We start from the raw sequence: 13,897 nt of genomic DNA, 5'->3' as shown, positions 1-13,897 counted from the left end.
AGATTATTGTGAGGTGATTGATAATACTAGGTTGTTCTTCGGGAATATAAGACCGGTTTATAAATTGGTTCATGTTCACCTTTATTTATCAAAATACGGAACAAAAACTCTTGGGTATTTCTGTGGGAGACAGATTTATTCAATCTATAGACTTTTTTGTGTGAGACAGATTTGTTTATCAAGTCTTCGACTTTGGGTCGTAGCAACTCTTGGTTTTGGGTGAGATCAATTAAGGGAATCAAGTGCGTCGTATCCTGCTGGGATCAGATATGTAAGGAGCGAAAATGTACCTTGAATCGGTGTGAGATTGATTAGGGTTCAACTACATTCCAGTCTGAAGTTAATTGGTAGTAGGCTAGAGTCTGTAACGGCTTAATAGAGTGTGGTGTTCAATCTGGACTAGGTCTCGGCGTTTTCCTGCATTTGCGGTTTCCTCGTTAACAAAATTCTTGTATCTGTGTTACTTCTTTTCCGCATTACATTTTGTATATAATTGCAATATCACAGGTTGTGCGTTAAGATGAATCAAGTAGAATATCCAACCTTTGGTTGTTGATTTACATTGATTGACACTTGAACACTGGCCTTTGTTACCGTTCAAGTAACTTCTCTTATATTCAATCGGTCTCGCAGATTTCTGTTTGCTGATTGCGGATTGAATTAAGAGTTAGAGATATTAAACTCTTTGATATACTTTTGAGCCTGACTGTTTAGTTCATTCTCTAGAAAGTGTATTGGAGTAAGTCCTCTCAGATTGCGAAACAAATTGTTTGGTATGGTTGTTAGACCCCCGCATTTTCATATTGTATAACACTAACAGAGTTGAGTGATACAAAGACGACCAACTAAACTAACTATTACAGTTTTCACTAAATTACAAATAGGACTTTGGCTAATAATTAAACTAAAACTACAAAGTATTAAAAATCTAAAGTAAATTCAAAAACCAGAAGTTCAAACATAAGGTGGGAGATCCACCGGCCTAAGGAACGATGCTAGATTGTGGCTGTGGTTTTAAAGAAAAAATTCTTTAATGTGGCTTCTTAACCTTGATCATGTTTTGAATTAGAAGGTGCTACGAGTTATTGGCGTTGCTATTCAAAAAAAATGTAAGGAGATATTTTCGTCCTTAAATGTAAGGAGATATTTTTATTCCATAAAAATATGGTATGGTGTGCCGTAAACATAAAAATATACCACGAATATGGAATTATTTTTAGTTACGGTTTGTATTAATCATAAAAGTATACCACGAATATGAAAATATTTTTAGTGAAAAAAAATGCTTTCGCATAATATCCAGGAAAAATATTTCGGGAAAGAAACATTGTTGGACATACTGAAGTATATTTTAAACGAAATTATTATTGAACATTAAAATAGAATGCGGAAGCGATTAGATCGAGAGCATCGCTGCTCTGATACCATCTTAAGTTTTGATATGTTGATCAAATTCAAAATAAATATCATTAATATTATACAAATAAAATAAAATCAATGATAAAATAAAATAAAAACAATCAAGAAGAAACAAATATACATACCAAAACAATAACGGAGACGATGTTACATGGTTCGGTCAACTCGATCTACGTCCACAAGCAATCTCGTAAGGTGAATAATAATATATACACAGAACCTTGAATTTTATCTTTAGAACATCCCCGATACTCATAATTTATTAGTTCAAAGAGAGGTTTTACGTATTAAACCTTGGTCCCTCTCGTTGGAGAAAAGCATTGATTCAATTACAGTACATCTAAATCTTAGAGAGGCTCAGATTGACCAAAATTGCAAGCATTGTTGGCACATGAATCACGACTCATACACAAACAACTTGAAGGATGTCTTATGATAGGGTTTGCATTGAGGTTGAAAATGTGGAGCCAATTGCTGAAATACCAGATTATAGGGAAGAAGAAACATCAACGGTAGAGGTTAGGGGATCTCCGTAGACAAACAACTAGGACAAGGTTGCAATTGAGACTTGTGAAGATTCTGATGATGAATAATCCTCTAAAGGTGAGGATGTGGCTACATATTGTTTATCTTTTATCAAATCTCTTTGGCATACTACTATGTTAAACATGACAGTAACTAGATGCTATTGTAAAACTGGTATCCACATCGATCTCTCTCAATAACACAACTCATGACATTACTCAATCGAGGACGCCTAACTAAATGCTAACATGATCTGTTGGGACTGAAGTTTGATATTTTGATAATCTAAAGTTCAAGAAAAGAAATCTTCTCATGTTGTGGGTAATTGGTAGATCAGGGACTAAACATAGACACACGATTGAGTCAATAAACATAGACGTATAATAACACTATCAAAGGCGATTAACAATAGCAGAATGGAGCTACAACCACCTTATGGAAGCCTAGAGAAAAAGTCCAAAAGTAAAAATAAACATTTCCATAGTGCCAAATTCTAATCATTTTTGCATAAGAAATTCAAAGATTTCTCAAAACCTACATTAAACACACTTTTCCGCGTCTTTGGGATAGAGTGATATAGTTCAGAAAGATACGACTCCAAATAAATAATTAGCAAAAGCATCCTTGGTGCAAAACCTAGACTTCAAGCATCAAGTTTGTACTTCCTCAACTTGTTTCCAGCCGTTATACATAAGAATAACCACTTATATATACGATACCGGTACATGTTGCTATCCTTGCAATAATCCTCTTACGCATGGAGCAAGATGGTTTACCTTGAAAGAGGGATTAATGAGGCTAGTCTCTCTCTCTCCCTCTCTCTATTTTTTTTTTGGAAAATTAGGTGGAAACTAAACATATCACAAAGAATAAAAGTTTTTTTTTTCTTTCTTTTCTTTTCTTTTCTTTTCTTTTCTTTTCTGGAAGTGCATTCAAAATGTTGTAGCTACTAATACAAAGTTGTTTGGAAAAGTAAAAAGGTTATTTGATTTTTGGTACTAACCATTTTGACTTAGTATTTGGTCTAACATTTGTCCAACTTAGTGGTTGGTACCTGGACTTCACGTTGACTCGCGTTGACTCCTTTGAGTTAAACTTTATGTTAATTAAATATGTAATTATAAAAATATCTTGTACTTTAGTAATAATGACTAACTAAGTCATAACCTATTAGCCGAGTCACACCGCTCCAAACCGAGTCGTACCGGTGCAAATGAAACAGGCTTATATTGTTTTTCACGAATCTTCATCTCTTACTATCTGTATTTCTGCTACCACCATCACGTCCAGTCTGCTCTATTTCTTCTCCTCTAGAATTTTTTTTTGTTGAAACCCGTCACATAAACATATCAACCATCGCTTTAATTTCATCGAATGATAAAGAACAGTATTGTTGCAGAGATTAGGATTCAGTTATGGTACAATTTCTGTTCAGTTAGGGTTTTTATTTTTCCTTGGGTTTCATTAATCAAATTTGGGTTTAAAAGGGTGCGGCGTACAGGGAATCTTGTTGTTATTTATTTTTGTTTCTCCAATTTCAATAGCATAGAATTTTAGGGTTTACTCAATTTCCCAAAATTGGGTTTCTGCTGAATCTTATTTTTGTGATTTGTGAATTGGTTTATTATCATAATCAGAGAATTTATCTACATTCCCCTCAATTTCAATATTTTGAATGATAATGATCTGTATTATGATGTTCTTATTAATGAACAGTATTGAATTGTGATAGATATTTTTAATGATAATGATATGTGTTCTTATCAATGAAAAGTATTGAGTGGTGGTGTTCTTAGTTTAGTGTTGGTGGTTAATGTATTTTCAAAGTTGTTGTAATAATAAATAGAGTTCGTTCAAGACTTGTGAAGGTTGTGCTTTTAGATTTAAATTTTAAAACTAAAGAAAATAAAGCAAATTAAAACTGATTAGAGAGACCCGGGTTCAAGATTTCACCATTCACCAAAATTCATTTAATTTAATGTTAATTTTTATCATGCAATTCTAGACAATATAACTCCAATCAAAAGAAATTGTGATTCTAAACATTGCCTAAATTAGATTTTCAAAACATCAATTGTTAATCGCAAGAATGAAGTATCAAAAGCCCTAAACTAAGCATACTTCATCAAGAGAAAACACAACTAATTAATAAAAATCATTACTCAGTTTTCATTCGGTGCAAATAATCATAAAAGAATTGCATAAATAAATTCAAATAAATTTTACCACATAACTTTTGGAAGAATGGCTTCCTCCATCGCCCAGGAAGATTGGGTTTAGCTCATCATGTTGGAAATACACTCAAAATATGAATTCATGGCTCAAAAAGTGTTTACAAGAAGAGAAAATAGTGAAACAGGAAATCTGCAACAGCACATGCACGTTGTAGACCGAATGTTTCAACTCTCAACTGTTATGATGAAGATAACCGTTACAAATATGAAGATAAATGTTGCAGAAGAGGATGAAGAAACTGTTACAATGAAGATAAATGTTGCAAATCAGTTGAAGAAACTGTGACAAGCATTTAAAGAAACCGACGACGGATGAAGAAACCGTCGTTGTTTCCCTGTTCTTCACGAGCAGCAGCAACAGAGTTCTGAAAACTCTTGATTCGCGCTTCCTGAGCTCTCCTCTCGACCCCAAACTCTCCCCTCCTCTTCTATGTGATCCTAGGAACCTATTTATACATCATTGCGACATTGAATCTCCCAAAATCTCTTTATTTAATCACATTATTTCTTTTATTCTCGAAAATATATTGTTTCCAAAAATCGTTTTTCTACGCGTCTGCAGCTGTATTTCTTTCCTTCTATACCTTCTTCACGCTCCAGAATATCGATCAACTCTTCCAAACACGTGCAATACACGTTTAAATTCCTACAAGCTCATGTTTTTCCTCCAACTCCCTGTTTGGATTAAACCAAGTAATCCAGCCAAATTTGATCGAAACAAACACCCATACTAGCTCTGTTAGGACATATCACAACTACCCATGAAGTTTCAGCGATTGAATCACACAAAAACTCCTCCAAACATTCGATCGAAATTCTTCCAGTGAAGTGAAATGTTTTCCCGCCAAAATTGATTTTGAATTTGAGAAGAAGATGTCCTCCCCATAATCCTGTACGGGTTTCCCTTTAGCACTTGCCTTATGGGGTGCAAATAGTATTTTTGGGCGTAAATAGTAATTTTTCTGGGGTTTCTCCGTCACATTTTTGGGGTGCTTCCGGTGCATTTCTGGGGTGCCTTTAGTATTTTATCCTGGGGTGTAAAACACCACTTTTCGAGCCAATTTTGCTGCAAGAGCTTATTTCTCTATAAATACCTACAAAGACATAAAATAACAAAATAAATACAAAATCGAGCACTAACAAATTGTTTTAATGGAGCAGTAACAATACATATAATTGAGACATATTAGACACATAAATGCGTCTATCAGTGGTGGCCATCAGTTAATGATTTTAGTTGTTTTAATCTAAATGGTGATGATGATTTATCACGGTTATAACAAAAAATTAACCATGTTTTTCCTATTTTTTTCTCTGTAATGGTGGCCATCGTAGAGAGGTCTGCACTGAAAGAGGTTGTGTTAAATTTTGTAACATATCTGGGTTCTTCAGTTGGGTTGAAATTCCAATTTGGGGAAGAACATCTATTAGGGTTCTAACGGCAGTGTTACACGGTGTTAACTTAATAGGTTTTATTTAATTCTTTTAAATAATTAGTAAACAGAAGTCAAAACTTAACGGGTCAACTAAGGTCAACGTCTTTTCCAAGTACCAATCACTAAGTAAGACAAATATTATACCAAACACTAACATTGGTCAAAATGTAAGTACCAAAAACCAAATAACCCAAAGTAAAACTTATTGATCCTTCTTGTCCAATGTGTAGACAAGAACTAGAAACAGCAAAACAACTTATATTACACTGTAAATATGCAAAATCAGTCTAGGAACAAGGACCTAACCCAATTAGTATCCAATTCGACACAACAGTCAGTATTCTAGATCTATGTAAACTAGGATTTCATACCACAAACTAAGTAATATCAATAGAACTTCTTCTTACCAAAACATGGTTCATTTGGAAGGAAAGATGCAACAGAGTTTTCGAGGAAAAATCTAAATCAGCTTACCAGTAATCAATAGAAATCCAAAAATGTATTTCTTATAGGTCAAGAAATACCTCAAATCAGAAGGAAAACAACAAAATTCTGAGAAAGCAAAAAGTTCCATGGACTGCCCCAACAACTAATTTCCTGAAAATTAATGTGGAGGCAACATGGATCTCAGAATTACATTATTCTATATTTGTACTAATCTTAAGAAATGAACATGTGAAGTTAAAGGAGGAAGAGCAGGACCATCCCCAAGCTCAGACACACAAAAAGCAAATGCGGAAGGCATTCTTAAGGCAGCTTACTGGGCTAAAGAATTGAACATTCATCACTTCAGCATTGAAGGGGACTGAGAGAGTCTCTTCAATCATCTCGATGGTCGCATTTCATAAGTCTAATGGAGAACCAAAATTTTTTTGGAGAAAGCAAATAAGATAATACATCATTCCTGCAACAACTTTTTGGTTTTCATTTTGTGCCAAGAAAAAGTAATGTAGTGGTAGACTCCTTAGCTAAATATGCAAGAACTTTATTTTCAGAATTGGATTGGACTTATAATCCACCGAAATGTATAACTCAAAAACTTCTAGTAGATAAATCTAAAATATGATAAGGAATGTCTCTTCATTATTAGATAGCTCTATTACTAATGTAACACAGACTCACAGAGTCTTTTTTCTAATGATATCCTTATTCATACACAAAAACAAAAAGTCCCATATATGTATTGTATGCAAATTTTTTTATAGACTATTTTTAGGTGTATTTATGGATTTGTAGCTAAAACCCCCAAGGCCAAGCATTATGGTTGATGATTTCGCTACGCTATCGCTTAATTGTAGCGGAATGCAACTACTATGGTCTTCAATATCACTTTAGAGTAAAAATATCCCTTATCTACTCTACAAAATTGATCAGATCTGATGAACTTTATAGCATTGAGAAATCACACAGAGACCGGGTATCCGTTTGCTTTTTCACTTTACGAAAACTGAGTATCCATTTTTCAGTTGAAAGTGATACTAAGTATCCATGGGATTTTACATGAAACTGAGTATCCGTTTGGCACTATTTTAACGAAAAATGAGTTTCCGTGCAACATAACTAAGGGATGGCATAACATCATAGTAAGGTTGCCCTGAAACCGCTTTCCCTTAGATTTAAATAAGTTATACTAAGGAAAATCCTTCACCATATCTCTTCCATTAAGGATGAGGATCCCATATTCCTTTTTTTTCCTCCCTTCACCATCATCCTTATCAATTTGTTTCCCCTCCAATTTTTTCCAACCTTGATATAGAAAATGATAGTTGTTAGAGCATTGATCGGTCGAACTCGCATGCGTTGCTATCTCAAGCATGTTTGTCAATGTTAGTGATCAAAACTATAAGTCTTGATTTCTAGTCTATTATGGCTAAGTCTCGGACTAGGATAGAAAGTGTAGTTGAGCTCAAGGACTTCATGGGATTCATCATACAAGAAGAAGAACTACTCAAGGAACCGGTGGAACTTCTCGACAAAAAGGTATGTGAAGACTTGAACTTATCTGTCACTCAAAAGTCTATCTACTCTATCTCCTACTTCTTGAGACAAAAAGTCGTATGCTATATATAGACTTAGATTATACACATTTGGTATTTCGAGCCGAGTATACCTCTCCTATCTATATCTCGAAATATTTGGTAAGCGTTTCGCTTCAACCATGTTTATCTTTACCTAGTGACGAAAGTCATGATATGTTTCAATCACTTTGAAAATTTCTTTGACGAGAAATGGTGTTACAACTATATAACGTCCTCTAAGAATGTTTCAATGGTTGGAATAATAGTTTAGATTACATAACCAATGATGGACATAAGTATTGTTATGGAAACACATATGTGCATAAGTCCTATCCCTTGCACCAAAGTTTGCGAACTTTGTTGATCAAGAGAAACCGGAAGAATGGATTGTTGCCAAGTCCGCGAACTGCCAAATTTCTCATCCCGAGAAATTCTGCTGGAGTTGACAAACTTGTTACGTGAGTACCAGTCCGCGAGCAGGCCGAAAGTCTTTGCCGAGATTTTCTGCTGGAGTTTGTAAACTCTGCCCGGTTGCTTAAATCTGCGAAACTAGTGTGCGAACTTAAGAAGGTTATATATCTGAAGATGATTTCTGAACTTAAACTTAAAAAGACTAAGGAATGCAATTTGAAAACCGTGGATATAAAGTTCATTAACCGATTCGAGTGAATCAAATCATCTTTGCTTCAATTGTGTCTTGTGTAGTACATAATATTTCCGTGCAATTGAACAACTCTCTAACTAGTTCAATTGAGTCGTTTGAACTAGTTATGGTGAATAAGAATATGGTTGGTATGAAATTCTTATATGACTAACCTTTTGGTTAACTATTGTTGAACCAACAATGTACATGTTTGGGTACGGTTAACAAACCTAGAAGCGTGCAGTTCATTTGTGTATAACAAGTTAAGTTTTCGATCTAATGGTTGAGAAATATTAGCTTGAATCTAAATCAGGTTTTCATCTAACGGTGGATATTGTTTTCTTTGTGACCAAGGCGAAACCCTGATTTGAAAGACTATATAAAGGAGACATCTAGTATTGTGCAAAACTAATCCCCACACTTCACGTGTGATACTATTTTGCATGCTAGAGTCGTTTCTCCTTTAACCTTTGGTTTTCTTATTCTAAAACCAGGTTAACGACTTAAAGACTTCATTGGGATTGTGAAGCCAGACCGATACTAATTTTATCGTAGTTGTGAGATATGATCTTGCATCTTCTATCGTACGAGTACAATCAGATTGATTGGCTAATATCTCCGATATGCAAGATATAAAAAGTAGTCACAAACATCTTCGTCTCATTGTTTGTGATTCCGCAACATCTTGTTTCGCTACCATACGATTAAGATTGTTGTGAGGTGATTGATTTATCTAGGCTGTTCTTCGGGAATATAAGACCGGATTATCAATTGGTTCCTGTTCACCTTGATTATTATCAAAAGACGGAACAAAAACTTTAGGGTTTTTCTGTGGGAGACAGATTGATCCTTTGATAGACTTGTCAGTGTGAGACAGATTTGTTTATTTTCAAAGCCTGCGATTTTGGGTCTTAACAACTCTTAGTTATGGGTGGGATCAACTAAGGGAATCAAGTGCGCAGTATCCTGCTGGGATCAGAGGCGTAGGGAGTACAAATGTACCTTGGATCAGTGGGAGACTGATTGGGGTTCAACTACAGTCCAGTCCGAAGTTAGCTTGGAGTAGGCTAGTGTCTGTAGCGGCTTAATACAATGTGTATTCAATCTGGACTAGGTCCCGGGATTTTTCTGCATTTGCGGTTTCCTCGTTAACAAAATTTCTGGTGTCTGTGTTATTTCATTTTCCGCATTATATTGTTTTGTATTTATAATTGAAATAATACAAGTTGTGCGTTAGATCATCAATTAGAGTAATCCAATCTTTGGTTGTTGATTGTCATTGATTGATCCTTGGATATTGGTCTTTGATACCATCCAAGTTATTCCTTGTATTTGATTATTACTCGCAGTTTCTGTTTGAAGAAATCAAATCAAGAGAGAGACATAAACTCGTTGATGTACTTTTAATTGATTTAGTCTTGTTGATTCTCTTAAAAGTATATTCGAGTTTGTCCATACAGATTGCTAAGCGAAATATTGGGTGGTGTTGTTAGACCCCCACTTTTTCACAAATAAACCAGATTAGGCAAAGAATTGAATTCGAATGAACGAATATTATATGTTTTAACTGTGGAAAAAATAGTCATAAGAAGGAAAATTGTCCACCATTGCAGAAAAGCAGTGTTGCTTATACTAATGTTATATCACAGGGTGTGGCTGACAAAGATGGCAGTGTGGATAAAGAAAGAAAATTTTGGTCCATGGATGATTGTGCAAAAAAAGAAACCTGGTGCAAGGCTTACTAGTGGAAAAGTGCAAAGAAATCTAAAGGCTAATGATATTAACGGTATGGTAAGTCACGCCAAGGATGTTGAAATAAGTGGTCAATGGAGACTAGTAACTAAGAGTAAGAAAAATTCTGATAAGGAAGAATCTTCTTAAATGAATGTTAGGAGAAACAATGTTCAGGTATTTCATGGTTTTCCAGGCTCTACTCAAAATAGTAAAGTGTCCACTCAGATCAAGAATACCAAAGGTCCGGGTGAGAATAATGGTTATAATGGAATCTTCTTGTACTTGATCAATAGTTGCAGACCACACCTCAATTTCTCTTCTGTTTCAGTGAGTCTTGGACCCATGCCCTAAATATTAACATCTTGCTCTCAACTTGTCGGGAATGCACTGGAATGGTGTCAGACAAGAAGAATGAGACAGCTCTTCATTGTGCTTTAAGAAACAACAAGGCTCGAGCTTTCAAAATCTTGTTGGAGTGGTAACGCTAATAGGAATTTTTTAACATGATTTAAAAGTTAATAAATGCAATTACCTCATATGGATATATTATCACAATAAGAAGTGTCTTCTCAAGACATCTGAGTGAGAACTTCTAGTATTTCTCATAATATATCAGAAATGCTACTAGAACCATGTATATAATATTCAATTTTCAAGGTACCGAATTGTTATTAATTTCCTTTTATACATTTTTGAAAAGTTTGAAAGCAAGACAGTATCAAAATTAATGTGATACTTGTTACTTAATAAATTAATCTAAGGTTGTTTACCACGCGATTTGCAGATATATATATATCCTCTAACCAATGTGAAGTATGTCAAAAAAAAAAAAAATGAATAAAAAGTACCAATCAAAATAAACCCTAATTATGACTCAAAAGGTAAACTGGTCAACAGACACGCTAATATCAATTATATTGTGGAAAACTTTGAGTTATTTACATAAAGATTAGATGATGCCAAGCGTAGCACTTCCCGAGTTTTCGAAAAACTAAACTTTATATAAATACCATAAATTCCTGAAATAAACTAAATTAATTAGAAATTTCTTACAGGAATAATCTATCCAAACAACGTTACCTTATCAAAAATAAAGAATGATATATATATATACACACACATTATCAATGCATCAATAACATTGTTTTCAAGATCCCTCTTTCATAATATGTTTCATCTTTTTTTCACCCCAGAAAATATGCTTTGATATTTCATTAGCACAAAAACAAGTACAAACTCATATTTTTTTCACTTTCTTTATAATTATTTCAGTTTCTTTATAATTATCTTATTTCATATGAGAATACTCAAATTCAATATTGTCATATCTCCATGACAACCCAAGCATAAATTATCGTATATGAATCATCAATACGTAAGATTATAATTACTAGAACTAATAGTGGGGTATCTTCTGTGATTTCTACACATACCCTAGCAAAACTAATTCTAGTTGTAGCTAAAATTTGCTTGTTAGTGGAAGGTGGATTGCCCGAAACACTAACAATCATAACTAGTTCCTTTTGCATTCTAAAAATAAATAGGAATGTTCCTCAAATTCTGCCAATGAATCTATTTTAGGGCTATTTGCAAAATGGTCATACTTTTTGTAATTCAGTTACAAAGTGATCATACTTTTGTAAATTGGTTACAAAATGATCCTACTTCATCCGACATAACAGATTTCCAAAATGCCCTCGCTCTTAAGTCAAGCAAACGTTAACCACAGTTAACCCGTTGCTGACGTGGTGGCATCTCGCTGACGCGGTGGCACGGTGACGTGGCAAATTTTTTGTAACCAAAACCTAGCAGACTAGCTCAGGCTGACTAGTATAACTGCCAAGGAACGAGCCATTTGCGTTCATCCTGCAACTTCCCTGTAATGCAACTCTGCTTCTCTATATCCCTTCCATCTATCAGTAAACCACAAACTTTTTAGCTCCATCATCTTCTTCTTTGCAGTTTTAGTCCTGCACATTCTCAAATCACACATTTGAGCCATCTAAAACTGCACAACCCATTCTTTCATCCAAACTTCCCATCACCATTCACTTCATCTCTGCAACAACAACTTCTCAACAACACAACTAGCACCAGCTGAACCCTTACCAATCTCAGTTCCAGACCACCTGCAATGTCGTGGCGTGACTGCACTCAGTTCAACCATCAACTTCAGTTCAGCTCAGTCCACACAGTAATTCAGTTTCCTTCACTCTTCCATAACTCAATTTCTCATTCTTGAATATTACCTGCAATTGCTTCTTTCCACACTGCACACAACACAATCTCAATTCTCAACTGCAACCCTAGCCAATGCATTTCAGAAGCTCCATAATCTACCGCTCCATTCGCAGTAGAATCCACCAGATACAGCACACCACACTACCCATTATTCATCACTGGTTGTCTCCAAAACTGAGTTGCAGATGCAACCCATCTTCTCAATTCAAACCATATTCTTATTCACCACTAGAATTCATCTTTTACAGCTGCAGAATACAATCTCCTATCAGAACCCTACTTCTCAGCTCATAGCCACCACTGTACCACCCTCTCAACTCATCTGCATCTCAGGACATACACACACATCCACAGAAAATAATCACCTTGTATGAACTCACCAACATCATTACCTGGTTCATCTTAAGCACATCTCCTGCAATTCAATCAAGTCATTTCAACTGTACAGTTGCAATTCAATACCTCCAACCCATCAGTTTACAGATCCAAATCCTAAGCATACGTTTAGTCTTCATGCTAATTCATCTATTGCAGTCATTTATCTCTTCCATTTATCACATCAATCCACACCTCAACTCCATCTCCTGCAATTGCACCTACAGAACACCACCATCTCAGTTTCTGTATCAAACACCACACAACAACCATGTTTGTCCCTGAATTCAACAGACTCAATAGCACCATCTGAATTTCTCACAACTCCAACCACCAACACCTGCTCTTTTCATCACTAGCATACTTCAAAAGCTCAAAGAACATCACCACCTCCAAACACAGTAACACTACCAGCTACAGTACTTCAGTTCATCTTTTGTTTTCTTTCAATTACCAACAACAACTTCAAATCAATTCCATCAAGACCTATCCAGAATCCACGAATGTTGCTTCACCTTCAGCTGTATTAAATTCATGTCTAAACTCTCCTCAAATACCCATAAATACCGTCAACTCCAATCGACAGACATCATCAGATAAAATACAAAATACCCAATTTTCCCTAATTAGGGTTTATGAGAAAAATCTCTAAAATTGTTAAACGACCACTACAGTTAATCAAAACATACCTAATATTCAACAAAAATGTACCTGATTTGCTCGAAAATCTTCACAAAAACACCACTATAGTTCATCCACAATCAGACTATTCATCCCTTCCTTACTCACTGCAGTATCAATCAACAAAACCAGAACTTAACCCAGACCCTAAATTCATACAACCCATCAATTATCTTACCACAAATATCGATTTACCTACCATCATCTTCTCAATCTGACTTCAATCAGTATCTCCATCTCTTTCTCAGTTTCAGTAAGCATCAAATCAAACCGTAACACGAACTGTGTGAACAAAACCCTCACTGTTGATGATAAAACTCACTCGAGATCTCTCATTCTTCACTCAATCGCCATTTTTGCAGAGCTTGAAGATTAGAAATAGAAAGGCGGCAAAATGAAGAGGAGAAGAAGACCCTAACTGTTATAGAACCTGTTTAGTTGTGATCAATCTTATTCGTTGAAATGATCCTCGAGATGTAATGTACAGACGATTTACGGTATCAGATCTATTAGAGTTAGGTTAAGGACAGGTTGGTAACTTTACCATTCCATTTAACTCTGACTTTAGGGGCCCACAGACTTAACCCTCCT

At 35.1% G+C, this 13,897-nt stretch overlaps 1 long non-coding RNA gene across 1 annotated transcript; it reads right to left on the bottom strand.

Annotated features, from left to right (window-relative positions):
* Window positions 1–11,584: 11,584 nt before the first annotated feature.
* On the bottom strand, window positions 11,585–13,684 carry LOC113302917. Its single transcript, XR_003337194.1, has 2 exons — window positions 13,506–13,684; window positions 11,585–13,413 (listed from the first exon to the last, which is right to left on the bottom strand). It is a non-coding gene; the product is annotated as an uncharacterized LOC113302917 (long non-coding RNA).
* Between the last annotated feature and the right edge of the window lie 213 nt (window positions 13,685–13,897).

The sequence above is a fragment of the Papaver somniferum genome, chromosome 8, assembly GCF_003573695.1.
Source record: "Papaver somniferum cultivar HN1 chromosome 8, ASM357369v1, whole genome shotgun sequence".
Lineage (NCBI taxonomy): Eukaryota > Viridiplantae > Streptophyta > Magnoliopsida > Ranunculales > Papaveraceae > Papaver > Papaver somniferum.
This window is presented reverse-complemented; position numbering and strand designations above follow the sequence as displayed.